Source organism: Pelobates fuscus, chromosome 1 (assembly GCF_036172605.1).
Source record: "Pelobates fuscus isolate aPelFus1 chromosome 1, aPelFus1.pri, whole genome shotgun sequence".
In the NCBI taxonomy this organism is placed as follows: domain Eukaryota; kingdom Metazoa; phylum Chordata; class Amphibia; order Anura; family Pelobatidae; genus Pelobates; species Pelobates fuscus.
The window spans coordinates 412,115,495-412,137,207 of record NC_086317.1 but is presented as its reverse complement, the minus strand read 5'-3'; the positions used below and the strand labels follow the sequence as shown (position 1 = coordinate 412,137,207).

The following is a 21,713-nucleotide window of genomic DNA, read 5'->3' as shown; positions in this document are numbered from 1 at the left end:
TACAGCATATTTAACATATACATAATTGGCTATGTTGCCTTGTAAATATTTGTGCCATCATACAGCACTTCAAAACATTTCTATATACTTTAACATACGTTTTTTTTTTTGTTTTTTTTTTTATGTATTTAACCCCTTCCCTCCAAACAAGTTTTTTTATCAATGTTAACATTCATTTAGCAATTCAAATTTAAAAAAAAAAAAAATTAGCTTTGCTATTTGCTGCAGCACTAGATGTTAGCTTGCAATGGAACTCTTATCTCTACCAGGCCTCCATTCTATCCCTGTGAATCTGTCAAAAGTATTTGTCAATGGCACCTACACACAGTCTATATATCTTTGTCTTTATCTTATAACAGTTAGTAAACTACAGGAATTCTGTCCAGGCTGCAAAAGCAGCCTGCATTATCTTGTATTGTATACATTATTTGTGTAACTATACTTACTGTATGCAGCAATAATGTCCAATTAAAGTTATAATTTTTACATTCTAGCTGCATTCTGGGAATCTCTATTCCTATGAATACCAATGTCTTATAAATACCCAAACAGTCTCTGAATATATATATATATATATATATATATATATATATATTGTGTTTATCTTACATACAATGTGTGTTAAAATGGTATTTATATGCTAGCTATGCATCTCTAGTTTTATATCAATGTTGTTCTATTTTTCTTTAAACCCTATTGTGAAAGGCTTCATTAAAAGGTGAATAATGTATAGCTCTCTTATGTGATTCCATTAAACTAGGTAAATGTTATTGTTCTATTAAAGGGAATCTCCAGTGCCAGGAAAACTATCCGTTTTCCTGGCACTAGAGGGTCCCTCTCCCTCCCACCCCCCACTCCCCGGTTACTGAAGGGGTAAAAACCCCTTCAGTCACTTACCTGGGACAGCGGCGATGTCCCTCGCCGCTGTCTCCGCCTCCGCGACGCTCCTCCCAGTGATTACGTTGGCCGGTGGGCGAGACTGATCTCGCCCACCGGCCGAGGAGACCTAATGCGCATGCGCGGCAATGCCGCGCATGCGCATTACGTCACCCCATAGGAAAGCATTGAAAAATCATTTCAATGCTTCCCTATGGGGTTTAGAGCGACGCTGGAGGTCCTCACACAGCGTGGGGACGTCCAGCGACGCTCTAGCACAGGTTTCCTCTGCTAGAACCCAGGAAGTTCCCTCTAGTGGCTGTCTAATAGACAGCCACTAGGGGAGGAGTTAACCCTGCAATGTAATTATTGCAGTTTATAAAAAACTGCAATAATTACAGTTGCAGGGTTAGGAGTCGTGGGAGTTGGCACCCAGACCACTCCAATGGGCAGAAGTGGTCTGGGTGCCTAGAGTGTCCCTTTAAGAATGTGTAATTTTATTCTCTTAAGGTGCAATTGTCGGAATGTATTTGTTGATGAGTCGTGTGATTTCAGATACTAATGCATTGTAATAAGTTAATAAAACAAGATGACCTAGGGTTCTTTAAGTCACCTTGGAAAAAAGTCACATCAACAGTTGGATGGATGCCAGAGTTCTTGTGAGTCTTACCTATAAATGGCACATGCTTTGAGCATGGGATGGTCTAATTTGGCCAGCCTGAGAAGGTATCAGTCAACCTGTCGTACATGTATAGCAGGCTGATACACCTGCTTTTGGGGCAGGATCACTCCTTATTATGTCCCTGCTTGTCTCCCACCCTTATTCTAGATCCATATTTCCCAATGTTGGGAAGTATGCTGAGTGAAACAATGCTTAACATACAGGTTACATTAGGAGCTTGCAGAGAGGTGTGCAACATTTAAATAGAATAAGGACATAACTAGACTGTAATCAGGGGGAAATTAAGAGTAAGGATGTAAAATGGGTGTGATAAAGTTTGGCGAGAAAGTCAGGTTTCCTATAAGGTATTTTACAAAATAAAATAAAAAATCTACATATTACTACAAGTACACCAAGGAGCTGCAGAGAGAGTTCCCAGATTATCACATTTTGGAGACGTATTAAACCATTACTAGGATTAACCAAAGACCCTGCTGATGTCCTGAATGGGAGAATCTAACTGTGTCATAAGGGAACATGCTGTGCCAAAACAATACATAGCTCCTGAATATGATAGTGTTTAGCTTCTGCAATCATCTCTTTTGTGCACCCTGAAATGCCAGACATTGGCCATTATGCCATATCCGTCACAGTGATTGTATGTGTTTATATAAGAATGTTCCTGCAGGTTTATGTATCTGTAAATGTCTCTGCATGCACATGCTTGTGTCTCTGTATAAGAGTTTGCATGTGAGTGTTTCTATGCCTTTGAGTGCATCTGTGATTGTGGGATCTAATTACTACAGTCCAAATGTCAATGTACTGAATGGGGTAAAACTATCTGATTCTGTATGGCGCCATTTGGTCTGCTAATACCAAACATGTTAGAATTTTGTGTAACAGGGTCCAAATGAGCTGATGGACAGCTGAAATCTGGACCACAATGCTTTAATTAAAAAATACTAACTATTCGCAAATAGTTTAAAAAAAACTGGTGCAAGGGTGGTGCAAGGGTTAAGTACTCTAGCAGCTGGCCAGAGTTTGCTAGCCAGCCACCAGAATAAAATGTGAATTTTAAAAAAAGCCAATATGTCCCCTGTGGTACTATAAGGGAGGTATAACACCTCCCTCGTGTCTCCAACTGCCATGGAGCAGTGGCTGCTAACTGTTAATGAATCTAGTGACTAGGCAATTCACCATCCCTACATGAAGAATGAAAGGTGGGGCCCAAACCAGTAGTCTGCCTAGGGCCCAATGGAATCTTAACTTTTCTCTATTTGTAATGTCCTTCATGTGCATAGGGTGGGGGCTATCTAAAAATAAGGAAGCAAGGGTTAGTCTGGTCATTTTTATTGGATTTTTTCCAGATGAATACCAAAGGGTCGCCACAGCCAACAGAACCTTACAAGACTGGGAGAAACAGGAGGTTGATGCCCCATTCATATAGAATGTCCTATCATATTTTTGCTCTCTCCAATCCTTTAAAACAAATTTCTCAGAATAGCCAGAGATAGATTAAGGTTGTTTAGGGCCCTTGGCAGGATACCAGGCTTTGGCCCGCTTTGTAAATTGTAAATGTAATCTGCACTTCTCTCTAGCAGCTCCCAAATGGTCTAGGTGCTAAGAGCACTGGCTGCAATGCTCTGAGCCAGTGATAAATGCCAGGACCATGAGGGAACTCTTAATTAGATCTGCAACCGATAGAGGTATAGACCACAATGCCAAACTGAGAAGGAAGCAATTATTGATTTATTTATTTTTAAATAAAAACATACAGTCACCTTGACAACTATTGCATAATAAAAAAATGTTTGGCATCTCAGGGTGCACAGGAGAGGTCACTCCTTAATATCCAAATTTGCTTAACCCTAGTCATGGTAATATATCTCCAAAAGGTGAGAGTTTGGGAACTCACAGTGCTACTGAAAGTGTCCACATTTTAATTACTCTTTCAGCAGCTCTGGACCCTTAGGAGCCACTTATGCCACCTGATGGAAAATCTGGCTCTGGGGATAGCTTATCATCCTTTAGGGTAACTCGTCTTGTTACAACAGTCCTCCTGTTCTTCCACAAATAAGCTGTCTCCACATTCCACTTCACTCTCACCTTCCACTATATCGTACCTCTCCCACCAATCTCATGCAGGTATTATATGCACCTACCTCTCCACACCTTTGACACGTTTATCATCTTGTGTTGCTTTACACATTTTCCGCCTCAACTCTATTTTGTCTGTCCATTATTTGCTGTTAGACATTAAAATACCATACAATATGTTTCTGCTATATATAAATGCTTATAGTAATAATAACAACAATAACAGAACTATGTTTTCAGAATTTCACAGTCAGGGCTATCCACCAAACTGAACATTTCCAGGAATATACCAAGGTTTAACCGACTATAGGCTAAAAATGTAAAATTCTACAAATCAGCTTTCTTTTTCCAGCTCAACTATTTTATCTTAAAATCTGCTATTCCCTGGTCAGTTTTTTGGTTTGATGAATAATCATGTTTTTTTTTTTTGTATGTGTATAGTTTAATACAAAGTCTGAGTAATAAAATGTGATATAAATTGTTAACACCTGAAAGGCTGATTACATTTTTGCTCTTATAGTCAGGTCCCTAAACATGTTATACCATCACAAGATTTCCAGTTTAGTTTTAGTTTCACCAGTTCTGCTGTTGCCAAATAAGTAGGATATTTAATTTTGGAATAAAAGCCTTAAATGATAGACTGTTATAATGATATATACTAGAGCATCATTGGTCCTTTGCTAGTTAATTTAATAATGATACTTATCAGTGTAGGTAAACTGACTGACAGCTCTGGAAAGTGATGTTAGTTTTCCACAATATTTGTATCTGATTTTTAATTCTCTTTTCTTAGTCTTAGATTGCCCTCTGCAGGCCATATTGTGTAACTACTTAAGCAATTGCAAATTTTGCCTGCGTCATCCTGGATCATGGTATGCAAACTGTTAATGTTCTATTGCAGCGCATGCCATTTTATATCGAAAAGTAATTATTAGTGCTGGGTTGATGATTCCTATGATCAAAACTGGTTATAGTGTATATATTGCACTGGTATTGAGTTTACATATTTTGCTTTGATAAAAACTGAGAATTGTCTGTGTTGTGAATGCGAATAAAGTTCATAATTTTTGTTTGTGATGTATTTACCGAACCGAGAATTAGGGAAATTAGGGACAACTTACAAGGGAATTGTACATTTTTGTTCAAATTGAAAAATTATTCAACTTTTAGCTTTTTTTTTCAGGTCTGCTGGTGAGGCAGAAGAGAAAAAGAAGGACATAAATAAAATTAAAAAAAAAGGTAAAAAAAAAGTTTATGAAGGATATGTCCTTTAAGTGTGAGTCTTTACAGGTTCTGTTTTTCATGGTGTGTCAGTGCTGGACTGGGTTATCACATGATAGGTAATTGTATGACTGCGAGGACGTTTGTGTCACACAGAGATACTGTAATGGCCTTATGACTATAAAGTGCAAATGTATGGCCAGTTTGAGCAAACGAAGGGGATAATGGATTCACCCAATGTGTTTTTCAAAGTACAGTCTAGTTACCATACACACCGTAAATACCATGTTCTGGGCAAACCTGGTCAGTCTGGCAATCTAAGGGAGCAATTAAGTAGCACAATCCACAGCTCTGGTGTGACATCCATTTCATGAATTGCCAAGGTTGCAAATAAGAAAACAATAATAGCAAACAAACAAGAAAGACTCTATATAAGTATAAACAATCCCACAAAACACTTGTTCTCTCTCTGTTACAAAGTGGGAAACTAGACTTGGAAAAAATGATGGTCTCAAATTCAAAACACAACCTTACACGTCTTCTTATTAATATATTTAAAACTGGTCGTGCAATTCCACGATGTCTACTAGCACATCGGAAAACTATCAACTTTCATGCAGTCATTATAGCTACCTGAACTATAGAACAGTGAGATAAAATAATTGGCAAACTGAAATGATTATTGTTTTTAACTGGTTTGAGGAAATAAATCTTTAGAGACAGTACCACTCTCATACATTTCATTTAGCTTAAGTATGAACACAAAGGAATTCTGGAAATAAACACTGGTTGTGATCAGAATGAAACATCAAAAAATGTACTTTCATTTTTAAATGTTTAGAGTGTTGTATATTCAAGAGGAAATGTCATATAATACTGCTCCCACCCTATGCATGGCATGGCAACTAACCGTAACAAAGAAGAGAGGGCGCATACAGGAAAGAAAGATTAAAGCAGGTACCTTACCTGCTTTAATCTTTCTTTCCTGTATGCGCCCTCCCCAGGCCACTGATGTCACCCAAACTATAAGGAACCAAAACCTGCCGTATTATGCGTTTTCATTAGCATCCCCCAGGAAAGGTGGTCAGTTTATTTTTTATTTTTTATTTAGGGAATGACAGTCAAGCATGTACATGGCCGACACAATGCTCGGAGTGCGGTATTTTGTACATCAACTATGAAAAACATAGTAATGTAACAGAAAGTACATGGTATTTTTATTACACATTGGCACTTGGTAACATATTATAACCTTGGTACGTCGTGCACACTTATTAAGTGTTCAAGAATGCCAAGCTGAGGCAGTGCCATTTTCTGCCCACTGCCAGTTTTCACCATATTTTAACACTCCAAGATAAAGTATAGTATAGTACGAGAAAGTAGAGAAAATAAAATCAAAAGAGGAAAACTAGTATATCTCCTGGAAGACAGAGCACAGGATCCGAGAATATCATATTCAGTGAATCAAACGTGGATGGCAGTCCGTACCACTCTGTTGGCCAGAAATTCCTGTGAAAGAGGTGCCACATCCTCCTACAGCAGATCTAGAGCAACGACGTGGAAAGTTGGTCAGTTTTATGGGTAAAAAGAGAGGGGAAAGAGGCACAACTAAAAAGTGATAGCAGGCTTTGATTCCCTTTGACTTTGAAAGTTACTGAGAGTACTTTAGAATCTGAATATTACAGGGATAACTGCTTCATTATAATTTTAATCAGACATAATTTCAAGGCAAGATCTGGAGAAACATCTTTGCTGAACATAGAAACATCAATGATTTGTTATATGTGCATATATAATATATATATTCTTGTCAAAGAAACACTCCAAGCATCATAGCCATAATAGTTATGGTGCCAGGGTTGCGCCCCCTATTGTAAGGAGTCAAACCATTTAAGGACAGCTTGACTGACTAGTCCACCAGGAAAAACCTCCCGGCTTCTCTACAAACCCTGGAGAGTTGGAAGTTCCTAAGCAGCAAATTCTCTAAACTCTCCTGAGCTATGTCTTGCAGAGCAGGCCTCAGCTTATAGGTTGAGAGCAACGGTTTGACTACTTACAAGTGTGGGGATGGGGGAGGGGCGCCAGGGCTTTACTGGTTCCTTAACCAATATAGCTGTAGTAGTTATGGTGCTTAGAATGTCCCTTTTAAAAAAAACATTAAATTACAAGCTGGCCAAGAAATTCTGGAAAATAGCGTGGAAAATATGAGATACTCCTAAAGAAGACCTTTAACAACACACTCCTCCTCCTGTTGAATCCACGCGTTAAGGGGGGACTCTTACCTATGGCAGATGATTAATTCGACAGCTGTGCCCACACCCTCTCTACAGACAAGGTGTGTAATATGAGATGTACTGTACCCTCCATGGAATACATCACATTCTGTATGTGTTACTAGAATTGTCCTGCATGCTAATTTATTAGAAATGATCACAAACGATTTGAGTTATATGTATCTAAGATGTCTTTCCCACCAGCCCAACCTCCCTTCCATCTCTTTACCTCTGCCCCTCTCCCTTTCTTTGTTATTACCCTTCCCCCCCCCTCCCCCACCCCACTCAAGTTAAGTTGTAAAAGTGCCTGTGCACCACTGCTGCTTCTTGTTTCTCGATGTAACATTGACTCACGTGATATAATTATGTGGAACAATGGCTGAATGTTTGTCATATATGTACACTAATAGACTTTGAAAATTAAAAAAATAAATTAACTAATTTAAAAAAAAATTACAAGCTATGGCTTCATTAGGAAAAAAGATATCCAAGTACAGCTTGTATCTGTGCTAGGTGCATTCTGGATGAATTTCCATAGCTTCCTGCTGAAAAACCTTTTGTAAATACATTATTTGATCTTGTCAGGGGGCTACACAATTCTATTAGCAAACATTATTTGCCTGTCCAATGGGTGAACTAATGTTCACTGAAACAGCAATCTCAAAGTATGACCAGGTGATTGCATATATATTCAGTCTGGTATCAATGAAACCCCGAATGCAGGCAATTTTCCAAAGTTACCTATTAACGGAGAAATGTTTGTTTAAATAATAATATAAAAAGAGGTAAATAACATAATTTATCCAGTTTTAGGAGACTCTGCTGCTCGGACTTGAATTCAGATTATAATTTTCAAAGAGCGCAGACATCAGTGGGCTTCTATATATTCTTTAAGAATTTAAATTGGACCCAGACCCAATGTCCCCATTTTTCAGACTGAATATTCTTTATACAGTATAATGAAAAAGAATAACTTTGTAAATAGCCCAAGAATGGTTACTAAAAAGTGATATGGTGTGCACCCACGCTGCTATTTTCTAACAGAAATCTCTTATGTCTAAATTCCATTTTCCCCATGTAGGATCATTATAGCCATAGAGAAAATGAAAGAACCGCATCAAAGATTTATATGTATAATGATCTGATGGAAGCTGCTGTAGCTCCTGTTGATCAGGGCTATACGTGTGATTGCTCTGATGTAGGGATTGATCCTTATAGCTTTGATACAATATTTTGTTAAATAAGGTTGCTTAATATTTCTGACATTATATTTTGGAGGAATTGGTGACTGAAAATAGGCATCACATTGTCTAAATTGTGTTCATCACGTATATCATTTATTAAATGGTTTCTCAATCCTTTTTTTTTTTTTTTAAAGATAGAATAATGCCTTACTGACCCTATTATATCAGTTCCCCCTGCAAGAACACTCAAAGAGCATTTTAATACAAAGTTTTATTTACATTAATTCCAGCTCTGGGGAAGCTCCTAGCGCTGCTCGGCGCACCTTGTCTGACGTCACGGGAGCCGCGCCAAGGTCCAATCAAAGGTTTCTGATAGAGAAGACTTCGATTGGACCATTTGCAAGCTGAAACACTGCACATCACACTTCTGCCACCATGACCACTTAAAAAAGCAGAAGTGGTTATGGTGGTTAAAGTAACACTTGAAGTCACTTATTTATTGAAATTTATCAACATTACTTAAGGGGGCACTCTAACCATCATTGCCACGTACGCTGCTTAGAGTGCCCCTTAAGCAACATTTCTCACACTTCTTGAGCACAAAGATGAGGTTTACTGGCAAAAAGCATAGAGTCCCTTAATTTATCATTGACAGTAGCATAAAACATGTAAAAGTAGTGTATATTCCAGGTGTACCATCCACCTGAGCTTTGTGAAATGTGATCACTGTGCATTATCATATATATTTTCCCATTAGTGAACCCTGACTGGTAGGTGCAGTTCGACTGGTTTTGGATGCTACACAAACAACAGTCACTAGCATTTCCCATTATTCTTTATTATTAGAATTTATCAACTGGTCCCAATCCTGTTGTTTTTTTTTGTCAGTTGCCTCTAGGCCTCCAAACTGACTAATTGATAACACGTGTGCATCTCAGTGTTGATTAAGTGCAATGGCAAATTCTCAGTTGATGAACATTGGGCTCATTTTCTATGTATTTTATATTGTCTCTACGTTGAATGCTTTTTGCGGCATGAAATTTATTACACTGGAGCAGTACGTTTACACTACATTTCTGTTCCACAAGTCAAATTAGTAAATCTCGTGGATATTTTGAACGAAATACAAGTGCAAACCTTTATCTTGCTTATGCTGGTTTTAAATGCACTAATAAATCAAGACAACAAAATAACAAACTTATTCTCATATTGTTTTCATTCTACACTAAACATGAATATTAAAAATAATGATGTAGCTAAACTAAATCCCATTGTGATTATGCTGCCTGGCTTTGGTAATTTATCTATCTTCATTTTATTTAATTGGTGCTGTAGTTTGCCACGGATCAACTAATCACATATTTGTTGGAGGTCTTTTTTTTTTTTTGTGAATTATCAAAACTGCTGCCTCTTGTTCTTTGTGAATAGCACAGAGGAAAAACTTTTAGAAATGCATTCTGATTCTCATTAACCAACTTACCTATTCCAGATTTCAATATACCAACACTTTACCTTTTTTATGTTTTTTGGTATTAAAAGAGCATAATAACTCTGTAGCATTAAGAATACATATCTTTATTCTTAACGCTACACTCCTCGTGCCTCTTATAATTTTGCCCCTCCCCCCCCCCCCCTACCATCTGTACAAAAAAAAAGAAAAAAGAAATGCAAATAAACAAATTACTCATCTTTTCTCCAGCGTTTTAATCTGTGCTGCTGCGACCTACTCCCCGGGTTTTGCCACCCTGGAGGCATGCTTCCAGGATGATGGGCCAATCCAAGGTTTTTCAAAGAAGAGCATTGGGAAACGTAAGCACATGCGCAGCACTCACCACACTGTGCCCACGATCCACCATTGTATTAACCTCTTAAGGACACATGACATGTCTGACACGTCATGATTCCCTTTTATTCCAGAAGTTTGGTCCTTAAGCGGTTAATGTAAGATTCCCAGCTCACATACTCAGAGGGCTTTGATGCATGGTTTGAAGCCATGGGTCCCAGCCTTCTAATTAGTTTAATATTGGGTTCTGGGGGGGTTAGGGTGGGGATGAGGAGGTGGAAGGGGTGGGAACAGGGCAGGACTTCATTAAGATGAAGTTGTGAAAGTGCCTACAGTGCCCCTTTAATATAATTACAATTTTTGTTAGTGTTTGTGTTTAACTATTCTGTTATTTGTTTCCTTTTCTAATGTAACCAAATATGATGGTCCTTTTGCAAGTTATGTCAGCTTATTTATACATTTTAAATGATGTGGCTGCACGCAATTTATAAATTTGGCAACTGCTCAATTTTATAGTTTAGTGATGTCTTTTCTTCTAGCATACGCGTTTCTGAGAGATGCTTTGAATTAAGTGCAGCAGGTGTAAATATATTCTGTTAAATAGGAATGTAACTCAGGTCAAGATGTGCCTGTAGGGGTTCTGCAAATCGCACAGTACCAGTCACACCGTGCTATATGTATTTATTTACACTTTTAATAATTATAAAGCACCAACAAATTCTGCAGCACTGTACAATAGTTTGACTAACAGACAAGTGGTTGCAACAAGACAGGTTGGATGTACAAGAACAGGAGGTTCTGAGGGCCCTGCCCATGTGAGCTTACATTCTGGGGGAGTGGGGTAAAATAGCACAACATAACGGTAAGATGTATTGCTAGCACACTTTACAATGAAGGTTGAATTGTTTTAGATGACAGTAGCAGGAGAGAAGGTGGGTTAGTGAGGTGTGGGGAAGGAAAGCTGTTAACAGTTTCATTGATATGCCTTCTTGAAGAAGTGAATTTTCAGTGATTTTATAAAGCAATGGAGATTTGTTGAAAGTCTAACGGAGCCGGGTAGAGCGTTCCATAGGAGCAATCATAGAAAAGTCTTGAAGATGAGCAAAAGAGGTGCAGGTATGGAGACATTTATGCATAGTGTGGCTCACCTTGCAGTTGAAGAATTGAATACGTAATCGGCCTGGTGATAGAAAGTTCATATCATGTTACATTACATATATAAAATATTATATGTAGTGATGCTTATAACCTGCATGAATAAAGCCGTTGCAGATCAAAAATGCCAAATGTTAGTTTCTTCTACTAGCTAACACGTTGTGCTTTTTATATATTAAGTTATATATTTGTAAAATACAACATACTGTGGTTAGTGACACTTTAGTGATAATTAATTTAAAAAAATATATATTTGAGCAGTTTAATTTTATATTTATATAAAATCTGTGCGTGCAGTAATTTCAGAAATGGTTATTGTGGCCAAGTATCTTCTTATAATATGACAGCATCCTCTCCGGTGATTTAGAGGGCACTGAAAGTTTTCTTGATCAACTCGATTTCAGTAACTTCCTGCTTGACGAGTATATAATCAATCCAGACTAACCACAACATTTGTAATATGTTGCAGTACAGTCTACTGGACTAGACACGGGTTAATGCAACCAAGACCTTTTGGAACCTGGGCCGATTTTTATTTGTATTTTAAAAAAAAAAATTTTAGTGAGTCTACTTTATTTTAAGAAATATAGCATATGGGTACGGTCATATCATGGATTAGGTTAAAGAATGTCGGGCTATCAGCTAGATAGTGCTGTCTAGTAGTGAAAATAACATAAAAATGAGTTTCGGTATACTGTGTAAATCAGTTGCAGTGCAGTGTAAAATGTGTCAAAGGATTTTGATGATTATCTTAATGTAGATTAAGCACAAAGTGCATTCTCAGATGTAGCCTACATATTACGGTAAATATCCAGACACAGATTTTAAGCACCTGATTTCAGCTGCCAGCAGTGTTCAGGACACAATTCTGGTCATTCATAGCCAGCTTTGCAAAATGCAGACATTGTTGAATAGTGTTAACATTTTTTGGATTTTGTAGCTGAATGTCCCTGTGTACACCAAGATGGTTTTGACTCGTTTGGTGTGGAGACCAGTCAGTCTTTAGTGAAAAATCCTGTTAGCATTAATTATCCTGAAAAATGTGAGGTTCAGTTGCTTTGTGAGTCTTTTCATTAACCATTACATGAAACAAGACAAGACACAGATAAGTATAGTCCTGATCGCAACTACAAACTTTGAACCCATTTTGGATTTATAATGCAGTTTTTCTTAAAGGAACACTATAATCACCAGAACAACAAATGCAGTGTTTACATTACAGCCTAGGGATACCTCCACTGGCCACTCCTCAGATTAATGCTAGAGGTGCTTTGTGGGGCAGTGCTGCATACTTTGAACTTTCCTCATAGAGAAAGTTCAATGTATCTCTATGAGGAGATGCTGATTGGCCAGGGCTGTTTTTGGCTTGTGTTGTCTCTGCCCCTGATCTGCCTCATTGACAAGCTCAATCAATCCAATGCTTTCCTATAGTAAAGAAGTGTGATTCGCTTTTGATCAACACTTCTGATGATTTCAGCTAAGCAGGCAGATCAAGGGTGGAGCCAGCAGCAGCAAACTGGGATAAAAGTAACATATTGCTATATTTAGGGGGGCAAGGAATGGCCAGGGGAGATAGATGGTGTTTTTAACACCATAGGGACAGGAATACTTGTTTGTGTCCCTACCCTATAGTGTTCATTTAAAAACCATAGCCATCCTTTACTTTGGTAGCAATTTATTATATTTTGGATACGCTTTTCAAATGATCACAATCTGTTAGAATAAAACTTCAAATGATTTATATACAGAAGTCACCATTAACGTTTATAGGAATTTGTGTGCATAAATCATTTAGAAGGTTACTGGCAAATTACAATTCTGCAAGTACCAAACACATTGATTCAATATTATTAGATATGCTGATGCTGCTTACTTTGAGTAATCATGTTATATATATATGTCATATATATTATTGTAACCTATTACATATATAACATATTTGTTGTATATGTTTATAAATGTCATAACAAATCAGATTTTCTATGCTCTAAATATGGCAGTGAAACAACTCAAGTAAACATGTGAGACAAAATGATTACTTGTGTTAATGATCATCAGATGTGCAGGCTTTGGAGAGCTACATGTATTATGAGTGCATTGTTCTATGGATTATAACGTACACAGTATTACAGGATGATCTATATAAATATATATAGGCAACTGTCACTAGTCTAATACTATCCTTACCTTTTGTGTCATTTTACCCCACTCCCTCTAGCATGTTAGCTCATTGAGCAGGGCCCTCAACCCCTCTGTTCCTGTGCATCCAACTTGTCTGGTTACAACTACATGTCTGTTCGTCCACCCATTGTAAAGCGCTGCAGAATCTGATGGCGCTTTATAAAGATCATAATAATAATAAATGGTGTACACTGTGTGCAGAATTATTAGGCAAATTAGTATTTTGACCACATCATCCTCTTTATGCATGTTGTCTTACTCCAAGCTGTATAGGCTCGAAAGCCTACTACCAATTAAGCATATTAGGTGATGTGCATCTCTGTAATGAGAAGGGGTGTGGTCTAATGACATCAACACCCTATATCAGGTGTGCATAATTATTAGGCAACTTCCTTTCCTTTGGCAAAATGGGTCAAAAGAAGGACTTGACAGGCTCAGAAAAGTCAAAAATAGTGAGATATCTTGCAGAGGGATGCAGCACTCTTAAAATTGCAAAGCTTCTGAAGCGTGATCATTGAACAATCAAGCGTTTCATTCAAAATAGTCAACAGGGTCGCAAGAAGCGTGTGGAAAAACCAAGGCGCAAAATAACTGCCCATGAACTGAGAAAAGTCAAGCGTGCAGCTGCCAAGATGCCACTTGCCACCAGTTTGGCCATATTTCAGAGCTGCAACATCACTGGAGTGCCTGAAAGCACAAGGTGTGCAATACTCAGAGACATGGCCAAGGTAAGAAAGGCTGAAAGACCACCACTGAACAAGACACACAAGCTGAAACGTCAAGACTGGGCCAAGAAATATCTCAAGACTGATTTTTCTAAGGTTTTATGGACTGATGAAATTAGAGTGAGTCTTGATGGGCCAGATGGGATGGATTGGTAAAGGGCAGAGAGCTCCAGTCCGACTCAGACGCCAGCAAGGTGGAGGTGGAGTACTGGTTTGGGCTGGTATCATCAAAGATGAGCTTGTGGGGCCTTTTCGGGTTGAGGATGGAGTCAAGCTCAACTGCCAGTTTCTGGAAGACACCTTCTTCAAGCAGTGGTACAGGAAGAAGTCTGCATCCTTCAAGAAAAACATGATTTTCATGCAGGACAATGCTCCATCACACGCGTCCAAGTACTCCACAGCGTGGCTGGCAAGAAAGGGTATAAAAGAAGAAAATCTAATGACATGGCCTCCTTGTCCACCTGATCTGAACCCCATTGAGAACCTGTGGTCCATCATCAAATGTGAGATTTACAAGGAGGGAAAACAGTACACCTCTCTGAACAGTGTCTGGGAAGCTGTGGTTGCTGCTGCACGCAATGTTGATGGTGAACAGATCAACACTGACAGAATCCATGGATGGCAGGCTTTTGAGTGTCCTTGCAAAGAAAGGTGGCTATATTGGTCACTGATTTGTTTTTGTTATGTTTTTGAATGTCAGAAATGTATATTATGTTATGTTATATTGGTTTCACTGGTAAAAATAAATAATTGAAATGGGTATATACCGTATTTATCGGCGTATAACACGCACTTTTTTCCCCTGAAAATAGGGGAAAAATCGTGGGTGCGTGTTATACGCCGATATCCCATAATTACTTACCTGTCCTGAAGCGTGGGCCGGCTTCACAGCTTGCACCGCGGTACAGGAACTTTAATTTCATGTTCCGGTTTCCTGCGGGACTGAAAGGAAGTGTGCACAATAGTGTGCACACTTCCTTTCAGTCCCGCCGGAAACCGGAACATGAAATTAAAGTTCCTTTACCGCGGTGCAAGCTGTGAAGCCGGCCCACGCTTCAGGACAGGTAAGTAATTATGGGAGGGGAGGAAAGTACACTATGGGAGGGGAGGGGAGGGGGGGGAAGTACACTATGGGAGGGGAGGGGGGGGGGAAGTACACTATGGGAGGGGAGGGGGGGAAGTACACTATGGGAGGGGAGGGGAGGGGAGGGGGAAGTACACTATGGGAGGGGAGGGGGGGGAGAATACTATGGGGGGGGAGAATGGGAGGGGAGGGGGAGAATACTATGGGAGGGGAGGGGGAAAATACTATGGGAGGGGGGAGAATACTATGGGAGGGGAGGGGGGGAGAATACTATGGGAGGGGGGGGAGAATACGAGGGGAGGGGAGGGGGGAGAATACTATGGGAGGGGAGGGGGAGAATACTATGGGAGGGGAGGGGGAGAATACTATGGGAGGGGAGGGGGAGAATACTATGGGAGGGGAGGGGGGAGAATACTATGGGAGGGGAGGGGGGAGAATACTATGGGAGGGGAGGGGGGGAGAATACTATGGGAGGGGAGGGGGGGAGAATACTATGGGAGGGGAGGGGGGAGAATACTATGGGAGGGGAGGGGGGAAGAATACTATGGGAGGGGAGGGGGAAAATACTATGGGAGGGGGGAGAATACTATGGGAGGGGAGGGGGGAGAATACGAGGGGAGGGGAGGGGGGAGAATACGAGGGGAGGTGAGGGGGAGAATACTATGGGAGGGGAGGGGGAGAATACTATGGGAGGGGAGGGGGAGAATACTATGGGAGGGGAGGGGGGAGAATACTATGGGAGGGGAGGGGGGGAGAATACTATGGGAGGGGAGGGGGGAGAATACTATGGGAGGGGAGGGGGGAGAATACTATGGGAGGGGAGGGGGGGAGAATACTATGGGAGGGGAGGGGGGGAGAATACTATGGGAGGGGAGGGGGGGAGAATACTATGGGAGGGGAGGGGGAGAATACTATGGGAGAGGAGGGGGGAGAATACTATGGGAGAGGAGGGGGGGAGAATACTATGGGAGAGGAGGGGGGGGAGAATACTATGGGAGGGGAGGGGGGGGAGAATACTATGGGAGGGGAGGGGGGGAGAATACTATGGGAGGGGAGGGGGGGAGAATACTATGGGAGGGGGGGAGAATACTATGGGAGGGGAGGGGGAGAATACTATGGGAGGGGAGGGGGGAGGATACTATGGGAGGGGAGGGGGGAGGATACTATGGGAGGGGAGGGGGGAGGATACTATGGGAGGAGGAATACTATGGAAAGGGGGGGACACTATGGGATGAGGGGGGAATATTATGGGATGAGGGGGGGGGGGAATACTATGGGAGGGGGGGAAATTTCCTGGAATTTCTTTCTAAAAATGAGGTGCGTGTTATACGCCGGTGCGTGTTATACGCCGATAAATACGGTATTTGTTTTTTGTTAAGTTGCCTAATAATTATGCACAGTAATAGTCACCTGCACACACAGATATCCCCCTAAAATAGCTATAACTAAAAACAAACTAAAAACTACTTCCAAAAATATTCAGCTTTGATATTAATGAGTTTTTTGGGTTCATTGAGAACATGGTTGTTGTTCAATAATAAAATTAATCCTCAAAAATACAACTTGCCTAATAATTCTACACTCCCTGTATATATACGCCTACATATGACATTTTAGTACCTATAACAGTACTTCTCAACCCCTGGATCGGGTGCCAGAAGTAATGCTCAAATTATTTTATTGGATCCCCAGGTATTGGAAAACACACATCATGTTCATCTTTGCCCCGTGCAAGTGTTCAATAATTTTTTTATTGTACTACCTTCCCCAGTTGCAGGGAGAATCATCTGACATTAGAAAGTGCCTAACTGAATGCTAAGTTAGGGTCCTTAACCAGTACCGTGCTCTGTAGTGGTTAAGAAGGCAGTGTAGCCCACGGAGCAACGCAGGGGGGGAGTGGGCCTTGACAGGGCCAGAAAGTTGGCAGGTGAATTGGAGGTCAGGGGGTGGGCCTAGCTAGTGTGGGGAGGAGAGGGGTAGTTTAAATAGCGGCCATTTTAGGTTGAGGCCATCTTAATCTGAGCTGCCCTTACCTGTGAATTGTCCCTCCCACCCTCCCTTTATGTTAGGTTTTTTGTGGTAGTTCCCGTTTGGTCACAGCGGCGGGAAATAGGGCTTGGGTAAACTGGCTATTTGGGGGTTATGAATGTGTTATGCCAAGTTCTAGGCTGGAGTAGGACGGAAGTTAAAGTGTTTGGTAGGTTCTAGCCCGTAGGTGGCGACGAACCTAGGGGTGTAGGGGTGTCTGGGTACACCCCTGCAGGTAAACAAATGTTGGGGCCTCTTTGGTAGGCCAGGTATTATTCGTTATGTATCAATTGTTATGTTTGTATTGTTTTGGTAGGGTCATTGTCAGGGGTATTTGGGATCGAGAGGAACAGAGTTATTACTGTTGACAATGACCCTAAATTGTTAATTTAAATATTTTATAATTAATAAAGCTGTGGACGTTATACTCCAACAGAATAAGCGGTGTCTGTGTTTTATTTATAATTTTGCACATGCCGAATAACGTCTGTGCACATGTCATGTTTCTGTGGTGTCACCCCCCAGGTAAGAGTCAAACTTTATTTTTTTTTTTTTTTTTAAAGCCTGACATTTAACGAGATCCTATGGGCCTCTCTGATCAGGTGGAGTGATCCCAAAAGCCTTCAGTAACCAAAGGGAATGAATCTACTTCAGCCTTCCCATTTACAGGTAGGGAGGCTGGGTGGACTGATTACACTTTTGTTTGTGTGTGTATGTGTGCAAGGATGTGTGCTGGACTGTGTGTGAGGGATTATGTGTGTGAGAATGTATATGAACTTCCCAAATTCTTTGTCTGCGGTTGAGTGGCTCTCACACTGACATCCACTCAGAAGACAAGAGTGTGAAGAGGGGTGGCAATATACATCTTTGCCTTTGTAGCCAAAACCCTTTGCACCGACCTTGAGTGCAGAGCAGTGATGTAACCAAAGTCAGATTGGGCTTCAGGTAAACACAGCCTTCACGTGGGATTGCATGTTTTTTTTAAGAGGAGGGGGGCCGTGCCAGAAAGGATTAATCCAACAAAAAGCCAGTTTTACTGAAACTATTACTTATCTACAAAGTGGTATATCTACATAACCATAACCATGTATTTATGGCCTCCTTTAGACATAATGCACTTTTCAAAATAACAGGGGTTAAATGTCAGGCAGCGCAGTTACCTGGTAAAAAGAAATAACCTGTTGAAATAAATTTCTGATTCTTCATTCTGTAAGTTTCTGTAAGATTGTTGGCTAACACACGCACTTTGTAGTTTGTGAAGGGGTTAATTTGTCAAGATGATACAGGCCCATGAGATTTCTGAAAGAAGGATTGTTACCCAGAAAGTAATTTCAGGATAAATAGATGCAGATGCGAAGGAGAATGAATTAAATTATACAGGGTATAAATTTTGTCTGCATGGATTTCGCTGAGATCAGCAAAAAATATATTGCATTGAGCTGGGAGCAGAGAACGAGGGGCAGATGGTAAAACAACGATTTAGAACCAGCAATCTTGATTTAGCATATTTTTATTGCGATGTATATTTTTTTTTATAGCAACACATATTACAAAGTGTAAAATGCTCTGAAAAAAAGTGGAAGTTTTATGGACTGAGCTGCTTGTTATTTTAAACTGTTGGCAAGGGGACTAGGGAGCTAGATGTGGGAGCAGGGGATAAACTCTCTAATGTACAGGACACTGTGATAACCGGATTATTCAATAGGTGGAAATAGTGATAATGAGGATATAGCCTGGAAGAAACAGAAAGGATGGCTCAGCTAATTTTAATGCTGAAGCAAAGATTTTTATATCTAGGCCACCAATACGCTTATAAAGTCCATGTAGCAATTATATTTCAAATTCCATCCTCTCTGACACTAAGGTGCTTTTATAGACCATTCAATGGCATTATTGCTGCAAATTGTTTAAATGTTGGGTCATCGAGAATGCTGGCAAAACCAGGCCTACTTCAGACAGTTATTAATATTACACCCCTACTTTGTAATAAATAAATAAATAGATAAATAAAATAAAAAACTTATTAGACTGAGTGATTTTTGTGTTTGTAACTGTTTTTCTTGAAATGCTGATGGATGTATTGACTCTCTTTCCATTACTGGGGAATTATAGCAGTTTGAGCACTCTCTTGACAGTAGAGAAAGTGAGTTATCTTCCCTTTTTAATCCTTCAGCAAATAGCACCTCCATTCAGCAACTTAATTTCTTTAGAAATCCATAGCACTGAGATTCTTTACAGTAAATAAAACCCACTAACACAGATCTAAGATGCAATTGACTTCTATTAGTAAAGAAAAAGAAAGGAGCTAAATTAAGATTCATGAAACTGTGAAGAAAACTCTGTGGTCCTCTCTGTTGGAGTAAAGTAACTTTTTCCAGCATTTAGTGACGTTTAAATTAATTATATATATTATACTATTCCATAGGTCTATACTATACTATTCCATAGGTCTTGCACTCCTGCTTCCCAGTGTTTTCAGGCCGGTGCTCAGCTGCACAGAATACATCTCCAAAAGTAAAGCCAGCACTCAAAGACTTGTCAAATAAGGTAAGTTTTAATCCAAAGATTAATTCAGTTTATAATCCAGTGGTCCATGTTTCAGTTCTTACATTAGAACTTTCTAATGTGTTTGTGTGTGTATGTGTATATATATATATATATATATATATATGTGTGTACCTAGGTACCCAGCTGGAATAATAACCTGGCCAAGAGAAGAACTAGTCACCATGGATGTCAAGACCAGGAAACTACTCATTATGAATGGAGGATTCCACCCGAAATCCAGCACCCAGAGACTGTACACCTGACGGAAGGAAGGAGGTCGGGGCCTGATGAGTGTCAAGGCTACAGTCCTGGATGAAACACAGAGCATCCACAAGTACATCACGATGGCTCCCAAAGATGAACTGCTAAGGGAATGCCTGAGACTTCCACAGATCAAGGATGCAGAAAAAGAGGAGGTTCTTTGGCAAGACAAACCTTTCTATGTGGTGTACCACCGGCATATAGTTGATGTGGCTCAATGACAAAATCCTACCAGTGGTTGGAAAAGGCAGGACTGAAAGACAGCACTGAGGCACTAATCCTAGCAGCACAGGAGCAGGCACTCAGCAACAGATCAATAGAAGCTGGAGTCTATCACACCAGGCAAGACCCAAGGTGCAGACTGTGCAAAGAGGCCTCTGATGCAGTCCAGCACTTAGTAGCTGGATGCAAGATGTTAGCAGGAACAGCATACACGGAGGGATATAACCAAGTTGCTGGGATTGTGTACCGAAACATCTGCACAGAATATGGATTGGACCTGCCTAAGTCCAGATGGGAAATACCACCAAGGGTAGTTGAGAATAAAAGGGCCAAGTTCCTGTGGGACTTCAACCAGACATCGTGGTGGTAGGCAAGGAACAAAAGACTGCAGTCGTGGTGGATGTGGCAATACCCAGTGACTATACCATCAGGAAGAAGGAACATGAGAAGGTGGAAAAATCCAAGGATTGAAGGAAGAACTAGAAAGGATGTGGAAAGTGAAGGCAGTAGTAGTCCCAGTTGTTATAGGAGCACTTGGGGCTGTGACTCCCAAGTTGGGGGAGTGGCTTCACCAGATTCCAGGTGGGACATCTGAGATCGCTGTCCAGAAGAGTGCAGTTCTAGGAACAGCTAAGATACTGTGCAGGACCCTCAAACTCCCAGGCCTCTGGTAGAGGACCCGAGAATGAGGAATAAACATACCACCCAGGAGGGGTAAGAAAATAAATGATATATATATATATATATATATATATATATATTCCAAGGGATCCTTGCACTCAAAAGCTCCAAAGTATCATGACCAGGTGCTTGCAGTCTGGGGGAGGCAATACACATAGAACAGAAGGATAACCAGCACTCACGGTTTTCTGAAGTTTAAAAGTTGTAGACTTTAATGAGAATTCATTTAAAATAGGACCGAGGTTTCAGTCCACGTTCGGGACTTTCATAAGGATCAGGACTGAAACATCGGTCCTATTTTAACCCCTTCAGGACGTAGTCAACAGTGCACGTTCTGATCAAAACAAAACGTAAACAAAAACTAGAATTTGCGCTATATGTCTGTTCACCCGTAGTTCCCCTCTTTCAAATTATATGCACCCACACTTATTATATATAATTTTGTTCAGGAGAAACAGGGCTTTAATGTATCATTAACTATTAATATATGGAACATAATTTATTATGAATAAAATTAAAAAAAAATGTGAGAAAATATTTTTTTTTTAAAAATTTGCATTTCCGTCTGGCATTTTAACTGTGAATGTCATAATACTGTTAGGTTTTACTGCAAAAAAATGCACATATTTGTAATCAGCGATGTCTCTCGAGTACAACAGTACCCCCCATTAACAGGTTTTATGTTGTTTTGGAATGTTACAGGGTCAAATATAGAACATTCCATTTTCAAATTG

The 21,713-nt window shown here is 40.1% G+C and overlaps 1 protein-coding gene across 1 annotated transcript in view; it reads left to right on the top strand.

Annotated features, from left to right (window-relative positions):
- COPZ1 (COPI coat complex subunit zeta 1) overlaps positions 1-21,294 on the top strand; it is a 278,926-nt gene extending 257,632 nt beyond the window's left edge. Inside the window, exon 10 of the transcript XR_010084106.1 lies at positions 21,284-21,294. The gene's annotated coding sequence lies outside the window, so the exon portion shown is untranslated. The remainder of the gene's footprint in view (positions 1-21,283) is intronic.
- The last annotated feature ends 419 nt before the right edge of the window (positions 21,295-21,713 follow it).